We start from the raw sequence: 19,312 nt of genomic DNA, 5'->3' as shown, positions 1-19,312 counted from the left end.
TTCTCCTGTCCTGAGAAATCAAAGCCAGATGGGTATGCTACTCACAGCAACCAGGGGCCTAACAAAGGCCTCACATGTGAGGGGGCCCCTTCAGCATAACTTCCAGTGAGCCCCCTCATGTTTTGTTACGCCACTGTCTAATAACTGCAACAGCATTCTCCTGTCCTGAGAAATCAAAGTCTGACAGACAGTTAAGCACACCTTTCTGCCCATGTGTTGCTGGCCTGAAAGCAATGAAAATGTGCACAATGAGTTAATCTTCAAAGGTAAAGGATTTGCAGATCAACTCATTGTGCATATTTGCATTTCTTTCAGGCCAGCAACACACTGGCAGAAAGGTGTGTTTAGATGTCAGTCTGGCTTAGACTTTCCAGCACCTGAATACAACTCCAGGGAAAGCATTTTAACTACGTCTGGTACATTTTCTTTAGCAAAGGGAAAGCGCAACCCCCTTCCCATGCCTCCACGGCCCCCCTGGGGGTCGCGCCCCACAGATTGAATACCTCTGCCATAAGGGGTCCATTGTCTTTGTCAAGTTCCCAGGTTGCAGACTGTTACATTTACAGAGTATTCCACATTAGGCAAAAAAATGACATCTTAATCTCAGATTGTAACAATTATTCAATGGGCCTTTCATTTGACATGTACCTTCATCAAGGTCTTCTTCTCAGGCGGTTTCCCCTAACTCTAGTATAGTTATGTATCTGTTCTAAATGCGTGTGCACATTTAAACACATGAATATAAATGTCAATTAAGGTATTGATTTCGTATTATCAAATCAAGTGTAAGTATGACTAAGAACTACATTTACATGCATTTAGGTGTAACATCAGTGCACACACTATATAAACTTTATCATTTCAATTACGATCACATTCAACATATATGATGCGGGTTTCCAGTCATGATAGAATAAACATACGTTATAGCGCACATTTAGGAAAGTCAGGTGTCTTCTTCAGAGTAAGTACATTATCTATTTAACGAAGATGATTTTATTTTCATCCAAACTTCATTAAACATCAAAATTAGCATGGTTAAACACACTTGTGAGTAGATCCTCTAATTCTACAATAAAGGCACTCTTTAATAGCAATGTAGAAAGCAATATTTTCAATAATCATTGAATCATGTAAGGAACTTGTGCTAAGTGCACATTCATGTCACATATCTGTTAAAATTTTCTGTCAAAATTTGTGACGTTTAAAGATTGGGCAACTCTGTGCTGAACCGGGCCCATTTTGAAAGAAGCAGGAGACTGCAAAGCATCTGAGCAGTCCAGCTTGATACGCTTTCTTACATTGCTGTGTACCTACTGCCTGCTCCACCCTGTGCCCCTAGCTTGGAGCCCGGAAACTCGTTGCCACACTGGGAGAGGAAATGTATCCCAGCGCTAGAGTGCTCACAACTCTATATCCCTCACAAAACAAATATATAGTCCGCAATGAGTCCATCAGAATGATGATGCAATTGGGCGGACAAATGATTCTTCAAGGTCACTAGCATCTATGGACAGTCAAGTATACTACTACTGAAGCCTCATGATCTTACAGAGATTGCAAAACATGAACTGGAGAGGCTGAGATGCAAGGAGACATGCTTTGGGAGCATGAAGGTTTCTATTGGTAGGCTCCGCTTGTGGCGTGTAGTCATTATTAGAAATTTAGCATACAGCATTCCCCCAGACTGAGTCACTTACTCCTCCCCGATCCTTCTCAGTCATGACTTCTTCACATTTCTCTCCTTTCAGGGATTTTAATTATGAAGAGATTCGAGTGAGGTATGTCCAGTCCGCCAGGTTGTGATCATAATGCAGTAATGTCAATATTCACGTATGGTTGAGAATCAAAGTTAGATGCTTCTTTCCAATAACTTCTTGACTAGGCAAATACTAAGTCATTTTACTGTAAGTGGGAGAACTGGGCCAACTGGCATCTGTTTGCATATTGTTTCATCTTGTTTTTGACCTCAGCATCTCTTCAGTAAATTTGTTTGTGAAATGCAGGACTTCCTGTTACCTGCATGAGGAGGAATGGTTGTCTGAATGTTGTGCCCATCATTAGCTCAACAGGAGACACAGCCATTGTGCTGTAAGGGGTGTCCCAGTAGTCAGGTAGTGTCTGGCACAAAATGTCAAATAAGGTTGGTGTGTGAGCTTAGCTACTTGAAATTCTTTCTTCAAAATCACCAGAAAACGCTTCACCACACTATTGGCTTGTGGCACAAAGGTGTGATCTTCCCATGTTTAAAGACTGACTTTCTTGCTAAATACTTGATTCATTTACCTGTAAAGAGTGGGGAGAATGTCTGACTTTACAATAACCTTGAGGCCAAATGACAAGAATATTTAATTGAATGTTGGGTTAGCCCTGGGCTTCTCCAATACTTCAGGAAATCTGGAACATTCCTCAAAGACTACTTGTTGATTCTGATCAGTAGTTGAATATCCAATGAAATCAACAGCAACTTATCTCCATATGTGTCAGGATATTTGACATCTAAAGTGGTTCAGGGGTTCTGTGCTTTCCCAAAACCTGACATACAGAGAAAGTACTCACTTTCACATCAACATGTTGGTTAGATGTGGAAACCACACCTTTTGCCCCAAAAGTCTCTTTGTGGCCACCAATACCCATGTGTGCTTGATTTGCTAGATCTATTACTTCCCTTTCCAGCTTTGCCATCTTTTAGTATGCCCTGTGGATGGGGCTTGTGAGTTCTCTCAAGTTTATTCCATTTTTGGGAATTGATAAGAGCCTTCACTGCGTCTTGTGTAGATGCTTGTATTACCTTTTGACATTTTAAGGTATAGGGATGCGACTGTCGAAAGACTTATCTCGGTATCCTTCTGCTATACACGGCGTGGTTGCTGAGCTTTCTGTAGGAAAAGAGCAAGAGATTCTTACTCGGCCTGCAAAAAGGCAATTTCCAGTTTGGTGAGACTGCGACTGGCATACGCAATCACACACCTCAGTGCTTCAGGGTCATCATCTCTTCGTACCAGGATAGCTCCAAGCTCCACAGGACTCACATCAACAGTCAGTTCAATAGGTAAAGAGGCTTCATAACATGCAAGATTATCAGTTGCTTCTAGTTTGTCCTTGATGTCTTGAAATCTGTGTTTACACTGCAAAAGCCATTTAAAATGTACCCCTTTTTTGTTGGTTTCCTCAACTACGCACTTATTAAAACACAGTTAAGTGGGTGCCTGGAACAGTAGTTAGCAAGCCTCAGAAAGGAATAAACAGTCGATACGTTGTCTTAGGAACGTGTTGTTGGTAAAGCAGTGACCTTGCTGTGACAGGCTGCATGCCATCAGTTGTAAAAATATGTCCAAAGAACTTTTGAGAGCATTCTTACAGAGTGCATTTGTCTTTATTAAGTGTTAGATTGATATCTTGCAGCACCTGGCAGTCCTTGAGGAGGGTAGCATCATGTTCTTTTGGACTTTCTCCATACATCAGTCTGTCATTGCTATAGTTCAGACAGTTCTGTATATAATGGATTAGTTTTGTATTACTTCTGGAAAAATGTTAGCTGCAATGAGGCATCAAAAACCCAGTCTTTTCTAGAGGTACAACCCACAGCTGGTGGGAAAATGTGGTTTTTGTTGGACCTGGCCCTCTCTGTAGGGTCACCCCCAAACTTTTTGCCTTTACCCCTCCTGTTTTCAGTACTCATTTTGGTTGGCTTTTGGACACTTAACCACTGCTAACCAGTGCTAAACTGTTTGTGCGCTCATCTCTAAACATGGTAAACTTGGCTTACATGCTATTGGCCATTTTATTTGCTTATAAGTCCCTATTACAGTGGTACTACATGTACCAGGGTCTGTAAATTAAATGCTATTAGTGAACCTACAGCAACTACTGTACCTCAACTTAAGTAGCCTTTATAAATATGTCTTGGATCAGCCATTGCAGCCTGTGTTTGTGGATTCAAATTGTCATGTAGACCTGGCAAAATAAACCTTTTACCAGGCCTATACCTTCCTATTTCATACATGTAAGTCACCCATATGGTATGTCCTGAATGGCCAATAGGGCAGGGTAGGTTGTATTTAAAAAGTTGGACATGTATTTCTTAAGTTCTACATGACCTGGTGAGTTAAATGTTGTCTGTAGGGCTTGACCTTTTTTGGCTAAAGTTCCCCAAACTTTTTGCTTTCTCGCTAGACCTTTTTTCTGACATGGTGTTGCCTACTTAGATGCTTTGGACACTTTGCCACTGTTAAACAGTGTCAAAGTGCAAGTGTTCCCTATATAAAGTGTAATGGTAATTGGTTGCCCATGATTGGTATGTTTGCCTTACTAGTAGAGACCTAGTAAAGTGCACTATGTGTGCCAGGGCTGGTAATGCAAATGCTACTAGTGGGCCTACAGCACTAATTGTGCCACCCACACAAGTAGCCTTAAAAAGGGAACTCAGGCCTGCCATTGCAGTGCCTGCATGCAGCTTGTTAAATTGTCATGTTTTTCTGACAAGTGCACTCACTTGCCAGACCTTACCCTTCACTTTCTATACACATCAGACAACACTATGGTAGGTCCAGGGTACCCCCTGGGCAGGGTGCAGTGCATGTGAAAGGTAGGACATGTACTACGGGTGTGTACCATGTCTTGACAGTGAAATAATCTCCACAAATTATTTTTCAGTATTGAAAGGCCATCTTGCCCATAGGATAGAATGAAAAGGCTGTGTAATTTGTTCTCCAGGATATCTTCCCAAAGGCTTAAGTTTAGTGTGCCTGAACTCACAGTGTAATAACACATCTTTTTATGAAGGTGGTTTTTGCATTGTGTTTTTAGAAGCCACTCTTTTCGAAGTGGCTAGATCTTTGTGCTCTAACATGTCTGTGTATCTCTGCCTGGTTGTGGATTGACTGTCTGGATTTGAAGGCAATAGGATCTGGGGAATGTCTTGACCCAGGGGAGGAGGTGAGACAGCAAAAGGCTGATTTGCATCTGGAGTGTAGCCGGAGGAGTAGCCCCTAGAGGTGAAGAGGCCTGGGTTGCTGCTATAAAACAATTGTCCCATCTCCTGCTGAGTGCTTGAGAATCTAGACCCCCACTAATCAAAAGATGAAGGTGTCACTGACAGGGAGGCACCCAGAACTGGTTTGAACAGGGGTCAGTGCCCCCCTGGACACAAAGGGGCTCATTAGGATGGCGGGCGGACTTTGTCCGCCCGTCACCCTAACGGAGAACGGGACCGCCCACCATAAGGGCTGGGGTCCCGTAGGGGGAATTAGGATGTGCCCGCCACTGTGGTGGGCACGTACTCCATGTTTTGCATTGTGGCGGGCAGTGCACTCTGCACCGCCCGCCACAATGGAAAACACTCGTGAACGCTTTTGCATGTGCAAAGTGGCAGGCACCGCGCGGTGCCTGCCGCTTTGCATATGCAAATGTGGGGGGTACCATAGGTAACCCCCTGTCCTCCCCCTACACCGGCATCACCTGGGGGCCCCGCAGGGGGGCCCCGCAGCAAACACCGCCTGCCTTTCTGTGGCGGCATTGCCACCGCTGAAAGGCACCTATATGTGGCCATTGTAATATGGCTGGCGGTGTCCATTGGACACCGCCACCATATTATTCCATTACCGCCGGGGTCGCAAGGCGACCACGACGGTAAAGTGGCAGACGGTCTTTCCGTCCGCGCGCTCCCCCCGCCATCCTAAAACGGTGGGGTGGGAACCGGTCATAGGTGTCGGGCGGATTGCCTCCGCCCGGCCGGCGGTGGCTACCGCCAGTCTGGCAGAGGCAATCCGCCCGACATCATAATGGGCCCCAAAGACTTCAAAGCCATTGCGGGGCATACCTATGAGATCTGAAGCCCCTGAACTTTTAAGAATGGCTTGATCAATAATGGAGCTACTTCGTGGTCAAGAGGAACCTTTGCCAAGGAAGAAGCAACTGAAGAGACTGAAGGAATGAACTGGCCCTTGCTGTGTGTTCTGGGGGGTCTGGCCTGCAGTTTGCTGTTTTAACCAAGGAAAGGCTAAAGGGACTTTGCTGTGTGCTGTGTCCTCCTGCTTGAAAGGACTTTGCTGTCTCCTGAAGTAACTTATCCCCAAGAGCCCGAGGTGAGCGGGCTCCCTGTTGGGAAACTCTGGCGCACAAAAGTTTCGAGGAGAGTCTCAAGGGCACTGTGTGTGTGTGCTTGTTGCAGCCTGAGACCCTCGTAAGCGGCGCCCTGTGATCGTGGGCACCTTGAGTACAAGCAAGGAACAGCAATGCTGTCTGCATGGGATTTTTGCAGCCTGAACCCTTTGTGAGGATTGTCCAGTTATCATGTGAGCCGGAATCCAAGTGAGTCTCAACTACACTGTGTGGTTGTGCTTTGTGCAGCGTGAGACCTTCGTGAGGATTGCCTTGTTAAGGTGCATCCAGAGTTAAAGTGAGCCTCAGCGACGATGTGTGCATGTTCTTCATGCAGCCTGAGACCTTGATGTGGACTGCCCAGTGATCATGCACCTGAAGCTCAAGGGAGTCTCAGCGACGCTGTGCGTGTGCCCAGTAGAAGCCTGATATCTTTGTAGCAGTAGCGGCCCAAACCAGCAGCCCCGGAGGAGCTGATCCGCCGGCCCCAGCCTGCCGTTGCTAATTCACAATGATTGCATTGGAGGCTCAAGTCACTGGACGAGGAGTGGAGAGTGAGTTTGCACCCCCAAGGTAATGTGTGTCGACTCCTGCGGCGGGGTATGGGCTTGGAAGGAGATGCCCTTGGCCTCTCTCTCATTCCTGCAGAGCGAGCCACAGCACTAAGCAACAACCCACCTCAGGGACATAAGGTCCGATCCTCAGTGAAAGTAACCTGGTCCCTGTATCCGGCATTGAAACGTGTTTTCACTCTGCCTGATTTACCTTCCATAGGGAAAATGAAAGGGGGTTTGGACTGGGGTGTATATAAATCACTAGTTGCTGCAAAACTCACAGAGAAATATATAAGCAGGACTGGAGCTCTTGTCTACGGCTAAAGGAGGATGCCTTGTCGTTGATGTTATTGATGAAACCAACCAAGGGGCCTATTACGATGGCGGGCGGACAATTTCCGCCAGCCACCGCAACGGTGCACAGGACCGACCGCCGAAGTTGCGGCGGTCCCACCATGCAAATTAAGATGTGCCCGCCACATTGCGGTCGGCGGTGCTATAAGCAGTACCCGCGGCAATGTTAATGCCCATGTTGTGCATTGCCAGGCACAAGGTGACAGGCACCGCGTGGTGCCTGCGACCTTGTGCATGGCAATGATGGGGGGCACCATGGGTACCCCCTAGTGCATCCACCCACACCCCACACCCCGGGGTCCCACAATGGGCAGGCTCAGCAGTGGCAATCCATCCAATATCATAATGGGCCCCTAAGTGTTCAGTTTTGTTGTCTAAGCAAAAACTACAAAGCAGTGTCGAAAAGGCCAGAAGAATATAAGGGACCCAATGGTATCACAAAAGAGTCAGAAGCGGAGGTAATGGTACTGGCATGCACCTTTCCTTATTTGATGTTAGTCTCATCCTTAATGCAGAAGCACTTTGAGTACATTAGGCTTGACCACATTCTAAAAACCGTGTCACATTTGAGCACACTGATTAAATTGCTTCATCTCATGCTTTCCTTACTACTTTCCCATACTCTTTTGCTTTCAAATCTCCAATATGATCATGTTGGGTGGCTTCAAGAAGCAGCTTAGCTGAGTGGAGGAGACACATGCCAGATAGCGTAATAATGATTTATAGCCATTAGTATAACATTTAACTCACCAAGGTTTCACTGTACGTGACCGGATATAACCCAGAACTGATATTCGGTGGGTGGATACACACAATAGTGTTATTATTGTTTTTCCTTTCAGTCATGTAACCACTGTCCGCATTTTAAATATGGGGCAATGTACGTCTGCATGTGTCCTCTTACAATGGCTTCCCTCTGTTGCTATTTGTTTAGCTGTAATCTTTTTTTTCAGAATTAGGAAGAGCATATCGTTTATTGCTTTTCAACTAGCTCTGATCTAGGGGGTATACGATTTGTTTTAGAAGATGCATTTGTTCATTCATGTAAACACAATAAATGATGAAATGTGTACTTATGTTGTCTCGATTTGTTTTATGTGTGATTTACGGTTTTGAATAAACTGAATAAAGTATCTATCGGTTGATTGAAAGAGGAATTCTTGCCAGTCCTGATTTCTTTACTTTCCTCTCTCAAGATCCGGAGTTGTCTTTGGCTGTTTTCTGTTACAGGGTGACCACTGTTAGTGCTTAGAGATTGTGTAGCCTTGGAGACCTATGGGATGACCCCGCGCAGGGATGTAGAAGGATCTCGCGCAAATCCCTGGCACAGCTCTACAAGAACAAAACCCTTGCTGATATGGACAGTGCACATGATAGCGGCACCTTGACCGGATGTTTTATTGTATCCAAAAATTCTTATGCTTTTGAACCTTTTATGGATTTTATTTACCCTCTTTTGGCGAGGAAGTTGTTCCTGCAATGGAGGTTCGGTACGCTCCCTACCAAAGTTTTTACCCATAAGTGGTCGCTTGGGGGCGACAAGCTTTGCCCTTGCTGTAAAGTTAAGGAAGAAGATGACTTGCACATAATGTTCTGTTGCCATGTTTACTGGAGCCCGAGGAGGCGCTGGCTAGCCCCTCTATGTCGGAATCTGGGCTTCAGTAACTATTTACAAGCCTACAGGGTGCTGAAAACGAATACCCTGGGCCACATTGTGTTTGCGGTTTCTGAATTCCTAATGGCAGCATGGATAATAAGGAAGAAAATGTCTGGTTAATCCATTTTACCACGCTTCTTTAAATTCTGCAGGTTCAGCTGGCTTTTATTGTATATATTGTCTTTTATCTGTATGTATTTTTATTGCTTCTTTTATGGCCCATGAGGCCGAAATAAAGAATTTTTGGATTGGATTGGATTGGATTGTGAATGAACACACTGGATGGGTCGGGAGATAAATGTAATTAATTTGTATAGGGAATACAGGGCCTGTCTCGTCACTATCATGATGTAAGGACTTGGACTAAAAAGCTCTCGGTGTAATGAAGAGCTATGTTTATAAATAATAATTCTCTTTTGTAATATCTGAAATGGAAGGTTATTATGACATAAGACACCTAATATCTCCCACTGAACATTAAATTAGCTCAATCAGTGGTGGAAGGCATAACTTCAACTTTCATTTCGAAATTCCCTTTGTTGATAATTAACAGATCGAGACGCTTTGATATAAAGGAATTATAGAGGAATTTGGGAGTCCTTTTCGACGACCAGTTAAATTTTATGCCTCACGCCAACCAAATTTCTTCCTCAGCTTTCCACAAACTGCGACTTATAAAAAAAATCCTGCCTTTCCTGCCGGAAAGTGCCGGCAAAACACTGGTTAGTTCCCTTGTATTGTCGACCTTAGATTATTGCAATGCACTGTTTCTAGGTGCCCAGGAGAGAGTGCTTTGGAAAATGCAGGCCATTCAGAATTCTGCTGCCAGGCTTTTAGGGCGCATCCCCAAACATCACTCGGCCGCATCCACTATAAGACAGTTGCACTGGCTGCCAGTAAGAAGGAGAGTCATGTTTAAATCCCTTTGCCTGGTTTACAAGGCTTTGAATAATGTGGGACCGGCGTTTTTCGTCCAAAACCTCATTCCTTACCGTCCCTCAAGAATGCTACGTTCATCTTTCCAGCATGACTTAGTGGTACCCCGAACCAAACTCGTGTCCTGGGGGGACAGAAGATTTATGGTAGCTGCACCCAAATTGTGGAATACTTTACCAGAGTCGATCAGAACCAGCCCCTCCCTCTGGATCTTCCGCAAACAATTAAAAACATGGCTCTTTAACCAATAATCTCCTGTCTGATGAGGCTCAACACATTGCAGTATCACTAGCGCCGAGATGCCCAAGGGCCTTCGTTCGCGCTCTATAAATGTTTTTATAAATAAATAAATAAATAAATATAAATAAATAAACACACTCTTATTCAAAGACTCAGCGGTATGCCTTTTTAGCACATTAAATAACCCTTCCCCAATTATGTATTTAATTAAAAAAACATACGTCATGAATATTTCATGTCAAAGACTTACTAAAAGCTTGGTAGAAACCGTTCCTTGCAATTTCTTTGATTTCTTTAATTTTCTTTATAAATGAACCTTCATTATATATCTTAGTAAGGAAAGTTATTAAGACATTTATCAAAGAGGCCACTATTCCTGGATGTTTGCAAAGTTTCATGGAAGTAAGCATCTTATTCCAGACCCTCGAAAAAAGGAAACGTTTTATTTAATCGTATGCTGAATTTAATTAGGCATAATGTACCCTTACATGAACAAACAGCTAAGCTAATTAAAGAGTGAATTCGCAGCAACAATCAATTCATGAGACAAAATAATAATTCTTCAAGATATTGTAACAGTTGTGTTTAACCACAATAATCATACTCTTTGAGGAATTACATTTTTTTGTAATCATATAATAAGGTATTTCTAATGATGTTACAAAAATGGAAGGCTTCTGTTGGAAAATTCACATTTATACATAGCTTATGAGATGAGCAGGTGGCCCTAAGGAGTAAAAAAAAAAAGCCTGCACTTCAAATAATGAATTGGCTTATGGTCTTGTGAGTTTCAAGTTACATTAGAGTAAAAAAAACTGCCAAAGGAAACTTGAGTGAAAATGAAAACGTCAGCACTCTCCGGGGACACCCACAAAGAAGATGCTTGTAAAATGAAAGTAAATAAAAGACTATGCATTACGAACAAAAATGTCAAAGGGACACACACTATCAGTGTCCTTGCACCATTAAATAGTCACGCGGGAAAAGACATTTATATTTCCCAAGGGCTCCAGCATCTGGGTGTGAAAGGGGCATTGCCATGTGTGCTATCAAACCCACCATCAGAAATTTGCATTAGCTGATGGACTGGTGCATAATGAGTAGGGACACTAGACTGGGCATAATGTTTTTTGTGTGGCCAACTCATGATTGCAGGAATTTGATGTCTACGTTTGAGTGAAGTTATAGAGATTTGGAGGGATGTGCCAGTGGAATGGACATTTGTTGTTTGTTCTGTTGCCATTTATCTATGTTTAGGGAGGTTCACTGATAGAATATTGATGTGACAAACATCGATGTTCTAAATTCGGAGAAAAAAAAATTACTGCAAAAATATCGACTCAAAAACCATAAAGGCTAAGTACAAAACTATTGAATAAAATGTATAGAGGTACGACATATAGATGTAAAAAATATTGATTTAAAACATATATAACATAAAATAATATATAGTAAATATATTAAATATTGATTTTATTCTTAACAAAATTAATTAAATTCAATACACATTTTAACAAAATATAACAAATAAACTTAATTAAAACAATATAAACAAGCATTAAAAATAATGTTTTAAGTATTATCTTTATTTCATTTTTAAACTTTAAAGTTATTTAAAAATAATATATGTATATATCAATAATTTAAAGTAAAACAATAAACTATTAAAAAACTAATTCTATTTCCCAATACAATAAGTTCAATGATAGGGAAAGTGTTGGATAGCGGAATAAGTAAATGTACTATTCCAACTCCAGTGAGTGCAAATGTAGGGAAAGTGTTGGATATCGGAGGGATAAACAGTACTATTACCTCTCCAGTTTTAGCAACAGTAGAGAAAGTGTTGGATTTCAGAGGGGTAAAAATTACTATTGCCACTGCAGTGAGTGCAAAAGTAGGGAAAGTGCTTGACAGCGGAGGGGCGAAAATTGCCTATATCCACTCCAATGAGTGCAACAGTAGGGAAAGTGCTGGATAGCGGAGAGGTAAAAATTACTATTCCCACTCCAGTTATTGCAACACTAGGGAAAGTGGTGGATAGCAGAGAAACAAAAATTAGTGTTGGATAGCAGAGTGAATACATTTACTCTTCCAACTCCAGTGAGTGCAACAGTAGGGAAAATATTGGATAGCAAGGGGTAAAAATTACTATTCCCACTTTAGTGAGTGCAACAATAAAGAAAGGGTTGGATAGCAGAGGGGCAAACATTATTAATCCAACTCCAGTGAATGCAACAGTAGGGAAAGTGTTGGATAGCGGAGAGGTAAAAATTACTATTCCTACTCAAGTGAGTGCAACAGTAGGGAAAGTGCTGGACAGCGGAGGGGTAAAAATTGCTATATCCACTCCAGTGAGTGCAACAATAGGAAAAGTGCTGGATAGCGGAGAGGTAAAAATTACTATTCCCTCTCCAGGTATTGCAATACTAGGGAAAGTGGTAGATAGCAGAGAAACAAAAATTACTAATAACACTTACACAATAGAAAAAAAAACAAAAAATATTTTTAAAATCATAAATATAAATAAAGATTTAAATATATTAAACCTATAAAAAGAACCCATAGTATAATATTAATTACATATAACAAATACCTACAAATAATATGTGAAATAAATTAATAAATACATTTAAAAACAGTAATTATTTAAAAGTAGCAAATATTAACAAACCCAAAAATTCTTTAAAACATAAACATATTTATTTTATTTCCTACCCTATAACACCACATCAATAACAGCATTTTTAATAACATGTATTTCCATAATTAACGTAATTAATAATCAAATAAAAAAATCTTATTAATAAAAAAATTAAACATTCATTGAGTACACATGCTTTAACACTATAATATCCACCACACACACCTAAATTAAACTAAGAAATAATAACACACAATTAAATAATATTTTTAAAAGAAAAAATATTTCTATCAAAAACTAATGATTAAATATTTAAAAATGTATTTAATACCCATCTTTTACCCGTTTAAAAATAAAAACAACACAAAAACACAATTACACAAAATAAATATCAAATAATTAACATTAATGAACATCTGTATGATAATTAATTAAACACAAAATACCACCCTTAACTCCTATAAAAAGCACACCACACCCCTACAATTACTTACTCAATTGCCATAATTAATTTCTCATTAATGAATTTAAATTAATTAACAGGTCCCGCACCTGCAATCAAGATGCCACCGCTGCCGGGGTGGCGGCATCCCCCATTCCCAGCATTGTGGCGGGCATTGCTCACAGCACAGCCCGCCACAATGCTGGAAATGCACGTTGTGCATTTGCATGCACAAGTTGACAGGCACTGCGCGGTTTGAGACACCTTGTGCATGCAAATGCAGGGGGGTACCATTGGTACCCCCATGTGCACCCCTAACCCCCCAAAATTCTGGGGGCCTGCAACAGGCCCCCAATGGCAAAAAACCCATGCCTTTCCATGGCGGCAACGCTGCCAAGGAAAGGCTGCTCTCTGCTTACTACCTAATATGGATGGCGGGGTCTTGCAGACACCACCACCATATTAGAGGTGTTTTCCCACCGGTCAATGAGTTGACCGGTGGAAAAGCGGCGGACGCTCTTACCGTCCGCCGCGGACTCCACAGCCATCATCTTTCTGGTGTGGATGGCGGGCGGTTCGCCCCCGCTGGGCTGGCGGTGGTGAACCGCCCGCCATCCTAATAGACCCGATAAACATCTCAATTAAACAAATAATAATAAATACCAAATATTTAATACATTTAATATGATTAAATTACTTCCTATCCTATTCCCCTATAAACCCACAACTCGCAATGCAACTAAAAACGCAAAATTCAAATAAAAATATTTATAAGTACAAAAAATATTCAAATCATTTTATATACTCAAATTACATCCTACCCTATTCCCCTATAAACCCACAACCTGCTACGGAACTAAAAACACAAAAAAGTTTTTAAAAATCATAACTTACTAAATATTTAACAAATATATTAAAAATACAAACAAATCTTATACAAAAAAACATACATCACACACATATAAAATATATACTAAAGTACTTTATATTAATAAAAAATCTATGGGGTATATTCACAAGAATGTGTGATAACTACAGCAAGAGTAGCCTTATGCAACTGTCAACATGACAGTCCATCGTGGGAAAATAACCTTGTGAAAACGTGGAATTCACAACACGGCAGTAGCATGCGATAGTTTGCTGACACCTCTACACAAACGCCAATGCGACAAAACCTGCGATGGTCAAAAGCGCAATAAGAAAACAGTGACAAACAGCGCGAGGGCAGCAATACTCACGTGCAATGCGTGAAAATATTTCAAGAACAGCATAGGGAAAAAAGCCACTGAACACAAATCAACAACAGCGGAGTACCACGGATGCACCCTGGCCAATTGCAGAGGACAACATGTACACCACAACATCCAAGCACCGTCAGAGAACAGAACCAAGAGGCACACTGCACGGAAGAGACCTGTGGCAGACAAATCAGAGCCGCAGGAGCGACACCCACTGTGCAGCATACGCAATCAGGATTGCACCGCGGCAGCGACAACATCCCGGGACAAACAGCACCCCCATCACATTTGAACATTGGAACCAACTGGTTGAGCAAATGTGCACATCCTGCCAAATCACATCTGAAACTCAAACCAGTAGACACCGTCACCCAGGTCTTTCTGTTTAACACGTTCTTCTGTTCCCTTTGGTCCTTTCACCACAACCTTCAACTCGCCACAGCCAGGGAAATGTAACATCAAAATGTAAAAGTACAAGTTGAAACTTGCAGAAATGTGTTATTCACACATGCAGTGCATTTGGACATTTTCTACTGTCGCTTGATTGCCATGGACGGCCACAATGTGATGAGCTCATGCGAAGTAAGTGTCAATGATGGTATTCCTATGGGCCATTCCTGCCGCTGCTGCAGTGGGATGTGGGCCACCTGTCCTATCACCACCATCATCGGCCAGTACCTCTGGAACTGGGATCCATGGGGTCCTAGTGTGCATACAGATGTTGTGCAACACACACCATGCAACGATCAGTTTGCACACAATGTCTGGGCTGTACAGGAGCTTCCCACCTGTAACATGTATGTATGTATGTATGTATCGCATACTTTTATAGCGCAGACTGTCACCCAGAGGCACCTGAAACGTGACTTCAACATGCCAAATGTGCGTTCAACGATGCCCCTGGTACATATGTGGGCTGCACTGTACTGCTTATGTGCGGGTGTATTCAAATCTTGGAGGGGTGTCATTAGCCAAGGGCAGAGTGCATATGCTTGATCACCTGTGACAGTGCAGGGAGAGAAGAGTCAATACTTGGTTCGGCAGAATGTGATGGCAGGTCCAGTGATGCCTGTGCTGGCCGAGTGTGGGGTAAGTGTTAGCCAGCCCGCAGGGAGTAGCTGATGCAGGCAACTACACCACCAGTCATCAGGCACTCAGACATGCAATGTCAGGACTACAAGGGGGATAACACAAGTTGCACAGGGCTAGTGGCCCAGGATGCAGAGCAGGCCACATGGGCTCACAGCCGCAGGACGCTAACCTGCGGGGTACTGCGATAGGGCTATGTGGGCAGAGCAGTGCTACAAAGGTGTTTTGGCTGCAATCCATATCTCCACATGTCCAACTGCTGTGTGGCTGTGGTGCCATGAAATGTCAGTACTGGATGCAGGGATAGGCCAGGATGACCATAGCGTGTTATGGTTGTGTCTGGTAGGTGTTTGTGTAGTTTAACATGTTGATTGTGGTTTGGTCATTTGTGCATTCCCACAGTTGTGCATTGTGCTGTGGAGGCATTGGGATGTGTGGTGTGTTGACTTGGTACTTACCAACGTGCAGTCCCGTTCCATATGTGCCATCCTGAAAGCGCTGGTTGATGATGGACTGTCGGAAGATGAAGGAATCATGTACACTGCCTGGGTAGTTGCTACTACATTGATGGAATGTGTGTGCTTTCTGTTGCAGTAGTGGTGTGCAGTACCCACAGGGGGAAGAAGTGGGACATGTGTGCAGTTGATTACCCCCAACTCTGCCCGGAATCCGGCTATGGCGTAGAAGCCTTGCTTTGTCTCCAGCTGTTCTTGCGCAGTGTTGGAGAAGTGAAGATACTGGGGCATGAAGCTGAGGATGGCATCAAGGACAGGTGTGATGAACTTTGACAGGGCTGGCTGTGAGTCTCCTCCAACTCTGGCAGTTGTTGGTTGGAAGGTACCAGAAGTCAACAGGTGCAGCACAGCCAGTAGCTTTGTCTGCGGAGGGATGTTGGTTCTCCCCTGTGTTGGGACCGTCAGCCTGTGGGCGATGTGGGTCATGATGCGGTGAATGGTTGTCCTCTTGAGCCTGTAGTTGACAATGACTTCCTCGGGCATTAGGTCTGTGAGAGTGGTGCGTTTTCGGTAGGTCCGATGTCTTACTCTGCGCTGCCTCTGTGGTGGTCTGGGGTGGGGGCCGGGTCCGGGTCCAGGGGGTGGTGGCAGTCCTGGGGGTGGTGGTGGTGGATGATGAGTAGCTCCAGTGCGTTGTTGGTTCTTTTAATGTGGCTGTGTGCGGGGCTCCATTGCTTACTCCGTCTTTACACCTGCCTGAGGCAGGTGTTAAATACCTGCGGCTACCGCGGCTTATCGCGTGTTTTCGTTTTGGTTTGGTTCGCGGACCTGTCAGTACGTTGTGAAAGTGGTGTTGCTGTTTTTCGTATGTTTCTGCATGTAAACGCCTACTCTACATCTCATTAGCGTTAGTAAGTGGTGTCCGCCATGGTGTTAGGTTTTGGGGCTGTTATCGCTGGAATACTGGTTTTGTCTGCTGTTTGCACCAGCTTGTGAATTGGCTGTTAGTTCTATCTCCAATATGATGCGTTAAGGTGGTGATAAATCGGAGGTTACTCCTTGTGAATATGCCCCAATATTTTTAACAACTATATTTTTGCAAACAATATTTTACACTACGATATTTATAACATTGATATTACTTAGTAAATTCGATATTCTTGACCATGAGAATTTGTCTGTCAATATTTCTGACCCACAATATTTTCAACTCCATATTAGTCTAAATCGATGTTTTTAATTCGATATTCTGTCACTGCACCTTTTAGGGAGTGTGATTGTGTTCCAATATTTTTTCAGTGTTTTTATCATGTGAAACACATCTTCTGCTTGAACAAATAAGAAGACAAGTCTCCTCTTCTATTCCTGGAGTACAGAGCCCGGAAAGATGTGTTCTTCGTGACAGTACTGGTAGTCATTAGTCGTGAGTAGATATTTTAGACTGAATTATCACAGTAGTTGTCAGACTCACCTGCTCTAGATTATACAGTAAACCCTTTGCCACAAATACTAAGGTTTGTGCAGGCCCTCGGGCAGAAAAATGTCATTAAGTGCTCTGAATGTGGGCCTTGACATTAGTAAACAGGCACTATCTTCCCATCGTGTTGCATCATGCGAGCGGCCACATATAACCTTATTATAAATGTGGCTACAACTAGCTTATGTTTTTTTATTCCAGTTTGTGCAGCCAATGGGCACATACACATGCCACTGAAGTGTGTCCTCATGGCTTCATCTTGGCTATTCCATGTCAGACAAGCAATAGAGGTTTTCCTTCATGTATGACGATTGGGCATCTGCTGCAAAAAATGTGAGGAGAGCAAAATACGGGCATTTTGCTTTGGTGAAATTGCACAAAACTTCAGAAAAATTATGCAAAACTATGTATAATTAAATGAAATAGATAACTGACATTTGGTGCTATATTTTTGGTACAAAATGCAGTCTCATAATCCATGTGAGGATGAAATTCACACTAAAAAACAAGATCACAGAAATACAAGTACAGCAGCCACTGACGTTTTAGTTGTTTCCCGTCCCCTGAGCTACATTTTTGTCCTGAACAGTACCTAATTATATGATGTGGCATAATACCATAACTTCTGGAATTTCACGTTACAAGTGTGATATTACAAAAATAATGTGAGATTAAGCATATACTTAAGAACATTCACCCAGACCTACAAAAACAAGAGAACGGAGAGCCGGAAAATGGAGGCATCACCGATAAATAGAAAAGGAACTTTATAGAGTGCAAATAACTACCTTTTCAAATATCTCTGTACCACTCGCCTGGCCTCGTTTTTGAAGGCTGCTTCAGCAAGAAAAGGGAAGAGTATTGGTGTGAGTCTCTTATGCACCCGTCTGCTGTAGAGGAGACAGCATATTACGAGCTCTGACCGTGTCTGAGGTTGTAATGTCCTGTAGAGATATACTTTTACTCATGATCGGCATTTCCAAAGAAAAAAGAAAAGTTTGCAGGTCGCTATTTCTTTTGAAGTTAGCTTATGCTTTTCACCCCTGAGTATTCCCAGCATGCACTGCACGGATTCCCTTTAAAGTACTGAATGCACTGTCTGTTTCCGAGTGTTTCCATCAACAGCTTGACCAGTGAATTACTCTTGGGCTCAGTTCCAACTGTTATTGCTGGCATTCTGAGAGCTGACCAGCAACAGCAAGCTGCAGTTCACGTCTTAATTTAATTTCTAATGATTCGCTTAATTTTTCTGTTACTGTGATACAAGGAGAGCAAAATGAGCAAGAGAAAATGAAAGAGACAGTGAGAGACGGTGAGATTCATGTATTTTGCAGAACGAAAAGTGCACATGGTGCACAGCGCGGATCTATTTACAGTTTCCACCAATCCTTGGAAATGGTTGATTTATTTAGTTTGCAGCACTGTACCTGTGCGGCATGGGGTTTTTGCTCATCTAGTTCTGCTGGCAGTGTCCCTAGATGTGCTTCACGGGACGCTGTCTAATAAACTAGTATGAACGCGCTGCTTGTACCTTTTGGGTGCTATGGCTTGAGGTGGAGAAGTTTTCCAAGACACTCACATGATGCAATGTGCTGAGATGCAGTTCATTGTGAGATTCTAATTTGAATGAATGATACAAGGTACTGAAGTGGCTATGTGATGCGACGGGCTGTGATGGAGCCAAAGATAATAAGGAATACAAGGTACTGATGTGCTTTTCTGGTGCCACGTGCCGTGATTCATCAGAAGGTAATGAGGGATAGTAGGTACTGATGGGCCTATATGGTGCCACAGGCTGTGATTCATCAGAAGTTAATGAGAGATAAAAGGTACTGATGTGGCTATGTGATGCAACGGGCTGTGATGAAGCCAAAGATAATGAGGAATACAAGGTACTGATATGCTTTTGTGGTACCACAGGCTGTGATTCATCAGAAGGTAATGAGGGATAGTAGGTACTGATGTGCCTATGTGGTGCCAAAGGCTGTGATTCATCAGAGGCTAATGAGGGATACAAGGTACTGATGTGCCTAAGTGGTGCCACGGGCTGGAATGCACTTGAAATTAATGAGGGATGCAAGGTACTGATAATGCACCTAAAGTTAATGGGGGGTTCAGGCTACTGAT

The sequence above is a fragment of the Lissotriton helveticus genome, chromosome 4_1, assembly GCF_964261635.1.
Source record: "Lissotriton helveticus chromosome 4_1, aLisHel1.1, whole genome shotgun sequence".
Lineage (NCBI taxonomy): Eukaryota > Metazoa > Chordata > Amphibia > Caudata > Salamandridae > Lissotriton > Lissotriton helveticus.
The sequence above is the reverse complement of the archived record's forward strand: the minus strand, read 5'-3'. Positions refer to the sequence as shown.